The sequence below is a fragment of the Durio zibethinus genome, chromosome 28 (genome assembly GCF_047325235.1).
Source record: "Durio zibethinus cultivar Kanyao isolate XHJ-2024 chromosome 28, ASM4732523v1, whole genome shotgun sequence".
NCBI classification, from domain to species: Eukaryota; Viridiplantae; Streptophyta; class Magnoliopsida; order Malvales; family Malvaceae; genus Durio; species Durio zibethinus.
Window position 1 is genome coordinate 838,686 of NC_143189.1, and position 6,404 is coordinate 845,089.

The window sequence follows — 6,404 nt, forward strand, 5'->3', positions numbered from 1 at the left end:
CAACCAACTACTGCTAGACATAGAAGAAGCTATCCCTCAAACAGGTTCGTTGGTAAAATTTTCTTGTGGAATTTGATTACAGGTTGGAATACAAGCTTGAGTGGGTAAACACAGTGGCTAATGTCCTTAATAGAAAGGGAAGCCTTGCTACCATCAGCCAACTGGAGAGGTCCTTGGTGCCACGTATTAGAAAAGGGCTACCCTACGATCTTATAGTACAAACTTTCATCGATCATGCCATGCAAGGTAAAACTAGATGTTTCTGGCTATAGGATGGTTTATTGTACACCGGAGGTAGTAGGTTGTTTATGTCGTAACATGAAAAGCTTTCCATAGAGGTGATGTAAGAGTGCCATAATTCAAAATGGGCTAGTCACCCAGGCATGTATTGCACCTTAGCTTTGCTAGAGGATTGTTACTATTGACCATACATAAAGGATGATGTTGAGGCCTATGTGAAGATTTGTCTTGTGTGCCAACAGGATAAGGTAGAGCTCAAGCCACCAGATGATTTTTTGAAGCTTTTGCCCATACCAGAGTGACCATAGAAGAATGTCACTCTAGACTTCATAGTCAATTTACTCAAGGCAGAAGGGTTTGGGAGCATTATGGTAATGGTGGACAGGTTTTCCAAGTATGAAATTTTCATTCCAACAACCAAAGAGTGCCCAATCGAAGAGGCAACCCGTTTGGTCCTGAAAAACGTGGTGAGTACTAAAAAGTACCACAGACCATTATTAGTAATTGGAACAAACAATTCACAGGGCAATTTTAGATGGAGTTGTTCAAGCTATTAGAGTTAGACTTAAACTTTTTTAGCAGCATGCATCTTTAGATCGACAGACAGATTGAACGAGTGAATGGATTGTTGGAGGTCTGCCTCAGGCATTATGTGAGTGCCACACAATGAAACTAGCCGAAGCTGTTTGATGTTGCCCAGTTCTTATACAACCTGCAGCGGAGTGAAGCAACGAACCAAAGCCTTTTTGAGATTGTGATAAGACAGTAGTTACTAACACTCGGTTCGATTGTCGCAAGTTATACAAGGCCTAACCCAGCAGCCTATAAGTTTGCCAAAACTTGGTAAGAACAAGTTGACTTGGCCAGAGTCTGTTTATACAAAGCCACAAAGAGGTCTAAGAAATGAGCAGACCATAAGAGGAATGATGTGCAGTTTCAAGTGGGGAACTTGATCTCGGTGAAGCTACACCCCATCATGCGCTATAAAGGCCCATATAAGGGTTTAGTCCGAAGATATGAAAGATTTTTCAAAGTTCTTAAAAGGATAGGCAAGGTTGCCTATAAGCTGGATATGCCACCAAAGTTGAGAGTACACCTAGTGTTTCGTGTTAGGATGCTCAAGCCGTACCATGAAGACTAAAAGGATCCAAGACGAGCAGAGTCAAGGCGTGCACCATTGGGAGCCAAGGCCTCATATGAGAAGGAGGTCTAATGCATTCTAGCTTACAAGGTTGTAAGGTGATAAAATTATCAAACAATATAGGAGTACTTAATGCAATAAAAGGGGCTTCCAAACAGTGAAGCCAACAGATGACTTATGGCAATTTTAGGACTAGATCAGGCAATTCCATGTAAAAGACGCAATGAGACCGTCGTAAGATCATGTGGGGGAATATGTCATGCCTTGGATGGGTGCACCAGGAGCTGAGGCCTAAGCACTAACAGCTCAAGCTCGAGCACTAGGGATAGAAGCAGGGGTTTGCGCAATAAGCATGGTAAAAGGATCTAGGCCGCCCGCACACCAATCAGGCCTGCCCGCATGACCAGGGTTAGGCCTGTGTCATGCTTGCATCGCACCTGGTGGACCCAGGAAAGTGAAACTAATCCAGAACCATCTAAAAACATCTAGGATCGACAACACACAACTGGAGGATTTGGTCACCTTGAGAATCAAGAAAGAATCCTTAGAATCATAATAAAATCTATATTTTAATGTGTAATCCCTTAATTTGAGAATCATGTAATCCTTTGATTTTAGGAGTAGCCATACAATTCTAAGGTTATAAATAAAGGGCCACCCCTCCATCACTTGTAACATCACACACTTCAGTAATATATAGAGCATATTCTAGCATCCCTTATGTTTTCTTAACTTGCGTATTCTACCTTTCTTGTTAGCGTAATGCCTGTAAGCTTGTGTAGTAGGCTGAACTTAGGTATACGAAGTTAATTCCCAACCTAAAATCATACGAATTCAGGTTTAAGTCTGGAGCCTGTGACATTTGCACATATGTTATTTATATAACTTTTTTATTCTTTTTTATTTGAAGATATATACACTTATATTGAACCAAATATTCAAGCGCTGTAATTCTACTTCCATGTATGTTCGTCTTAACAAATGCAACAAACATCAGTATACACCATCAAAACAAGTTTTTTGACAAATATACACTAGAAATATCATTTTATTTATCCCAAAAAAAAAAAAAGAAATTTACATTTTCTTCATTTAAATTATGACTACAGCAAATTTCAAGAAACAACAGCTGCTCTTCGCAATTCCATTCAAGATAATGATAATAATAACACTAAAACAGTTTGAAATTCTTGAAAAGAGCAACAAAGAATATGAATCTTCATCCCGAAATGGTAAAAGCAGCCGTATCAGACCTATATTTTGAAACACTAACTTTTTTGGTAGGCGTGCTTCAATGAGGGTGTTTGGTCTCTCTACAAGCATCAAACGCTGCTAGGTTCCAAAAACAAGTTAAAGCCAAAGGAAACTACCAGCAATTGTCACATTTACTTTCATGCAAATTTTGGATTAATTTGACTTGATTGAGATACTCATTTAGACCACCCCTATAATGCAAATTTGGATATATCTCAAATCCTCAAACATAACAAGCACTAAGGAAAACCAACCACTAGACTGCAGTAACTTTCCCAAGGTGATATTGAATATTATCTGCCAATCAGGTCTATATATAATATCAGCAATGCCAGTCATGCACTATCTTGCAATAAATTCCTTCTCAACCACACCTCATGTCACCTTCAAGCGATCTTCTAGATTTAAAAGGATGTTTTTAGCAATCCTTTTCTAGTGCTTTGTGCTTTTCAACCATGCAATTCCAAAAAACACTCGCATCTGACATCCCTTTGCTCTCCAGGGTAAATCCTCAATTTGGTACCTAAGGTGAAGCTGCAAAAGTTTAAAACTCAGTGGTCCACAATGAGGATGAAGTAGAATAATTTCTAAATCAAGCCTAAAATAAGCTTAATCGTCACACTCAAAGACAAAATTAAGAAAAAAACTCTTGGTTGCATTCATACATTGAAATAGTACCCAAGTGGAACACCATGAAGAGTCATAACTTCTTCAATAAGCCAACCATTTTTATCAGAAAGCGGAGATTTCTGCTGAGTATTAGTTACCTCTGCTCTATAGCGGGACACAGGCTTATCCAATCTGTAATATATTTGCCCTTCATATACATCAGCCCTTTCTGAATCCCATGGACTGCAAGAATAGTTAAGACAGCTAGCTCTCTCCATACCTTTACGGTCCAATTCAACACCACTGAATTACTCCATAAAGAAACTAGTCTGAATCACCAATAAAGTAATTACCATCATAAACTAGTCTGAATCACCAAAAAAGTAATTACCATCATCAGAGACAAAGAATATGCATCTACAATACATGCATACAGATACTACATTTACATGTGAAGAATCCCTGAAGATAAAGCTTTAATGAGAGCACTTGCAGTACCTTAGACACAACATGGGAAGAAAAAATGTTCCTAACAGGATGCATGTTGCGGCGAAACTAGTTCCATAGACTCAGAGGGAGAGAAAGAAAGAGGACTCACAGGAAAAGGAAGAGCAGCTAAATAAATCTCAGACATACTGACATCCTCAAGGCCTAAGAAGGATCCACTCTCTTCAGTTTGGAGGATTTTAGCTTCGGACTCTTCTTCAACTATTTGCACTTTCTGCTCTGGGCTCAAGGATCTGGCTTTCCATAGAGCCATGATTGTCCTAGTCAACAAAAATTTTGAAAGTCAAGATATGACATTTTACCATTCTTTACCCTTTGACATTTTTGCTTTCAGAAACTTGCACAACAAGGATTTCCATACCCTCAGTTTTATCATCATAGATTCTTAATACTTGGGACTAGTTTCATCATTGGATTGCCCAAGAACAACAGTTGATATATAACCAAGCAAGTAGCCTAGATGATAGAGTTAAGACAGAGGAAAAGAATTTCGGCAAAAGAAAAAGAAAGTGGCATGATAACTCTAATTGTAAAAATCATGATTCTTAGTTGTTTCTCACAGAACAATTAAAGCAGGATTAATGAAGTGGAGAAATTCTCATTTGATGATTAGAAAAGGATAGTATGTCAGGTTGCAGTCGCAAGAGCCAAACGGCTCTAAGTACAGAAGTTGTCCAATATCTTTTAAAAGCAAATCCATCTGCCACTCGTAAAGAACATTCCAGAAACAAATATTCTGGCATCACACTTATAATAGTCACATGGAACAACATAATGGAAGTCATAATGTTAGTATTCATTTCTAGACATTGTGAAAAAGCTTAGGTTGGACATTTTTTCAACCTTAACAAAAATACTAAACATATGAAAAGATACAGTAAAGACATCAATAAAATAGAAACCAAATACATAGAAGATAGATTGATCCTTTACCGATGAGCTACAATGAAAGATACAAAATACTGGAAATGAAACTTCAGCCTGCCTTCCTCATCTTGTGTCTTTGCACCGTGTCTAGCATCCATCCCTCTTCCTAGAAGGAGAGTTATAACGATAATTGGAATACCCATTGATGCCAGAGCCTGAGCTAGTAAAGTAGCGAACTGCTCAAAGCTTTCATTTAGACCTTGTCGGGCTGCAATTTATGTCATACTTTTCATCTTCGTGCTCTGCAAGAAGTTCATTCTCCATGAAATCAATTTCAAGACTGTTCGCCAGATGGAAGCTCAGGCCCAGGAGTGATGCAGTACAGCACTTCAGTTTTGAAGGTACTCTCATACATAACATCGAGAGTGCTCGCAACCTCTAGAACAGAAAAATTCTTCCCATCAGCTCTTATATACGTTTGCTCCTCAGTGGCTTTCACAGCCTTAATTAATTTGGTCGGTGCCCTGATGTAAGAACAAACTCTTTTGAAGCTCTCACCACCATTATCAAAGTTGCAAGGCCCACCTAATGACCCAGGAAAACTTGAATCAAGTGAAAAAAGTACAGTTTAGCTCTGTTGGTGCAATGACATATAATTGATCCAGAAGGACTCCTCCGGGTAAATTGCTTGGAATTTCAGTTCCCTGATCTCTAGGGTCCGACGCTTTCGTTGCTTCCTTAAATGAAACAGAGGATGACTGATCATCAGAAATATCAGCTCTTGAAAGTTCACGTATCTCCAACAAATTAATGCCCCTAGTGGAGGTAGTTGGAGCTGTGTCAAAAATTTTATTAAACATTGAGCAATGCGACCTGCTAGGGATTTTTGTGCACATGATTTCTCTTCCTTGGAAGACACATTTTCTTCTTGTCTCACAGGAGAGTGGGAGTTTGATGAGCCACTAAAAGACCTAGAAAGATCCTTAATCGTAATGTCCGCATGCTTCCTCAAGATGATGCATGATCATCGTTACAAGTCAAGTCCATGAATGAATTGTTTTTAGAAGTATTTCACCTGTAGGGAAGGTTGAAAAAAAAGAAAAGCAGGTAGATAGACAGATAGATAGATAGAGTTGAAGCATGTCATATAAGTGATTGAATTTTTGAATCCTACATCCCAACAACTTACGTAGATAAGCTGCTTCTGGGAACTAAAGGAGGGGATATTGTGACCCTCATAAACAAAGGATTGCATTTAGAATCATAGTAAGACAGCACAGAAATCCCAGTTGAATTCCAAGTAAGAGACTTAAAAATAAATAAGAATTCCAGTTTAGTTTAGTTTAGTGATGGGATGGTGAGTAGTGATGCAAGGAAAATGGTTAATTTAATTCCAACAAGACAGACAGCGCACGAGGCATGATCTGGCAATTCAAGTTTATAGATGCTGAGAAACGAAAGATGCAAATAAAAAGATAAACAAACAAATAAATAAAAACATACCACAACCCTTTTTCTTGGACTTCTTATTCCTGAGATGGAGGGAATATCAAGCAGTGCCGAGAGATTAATGGTGAGCATACAAAACAAAGGAAATGGGGAGTTTAAGGTGGCCCACAAAGTCATCATTGAAGTACTTATCCTCATCCAAGACAGAGATGAGAAGCTCCTCATTCAAATCCTCACCCCAACCTGGGTTCAACGTCTTCTTCACCACTTTGGTCCTGTACCTCTGTTTTCCAAGCTGAAGCCTGAAGTACGGATCACTGAAGCCGTTTAAATCCAT

The 6,404-nt window shown here is 38.8% G+C and overlaps 1 pseudogene; it reads right to left on the reverse strand.

Annotated features, from left to right (window-relative positions):
- Positions 1 to 4,680: 4,680 nt before the first annotated feature.
- Positions 4,681 to 6,404, reverse strand: LOC111280253 (C2 and GRAM domain-containing protein At1g03370 pseudogene; annotated as a pseudogene).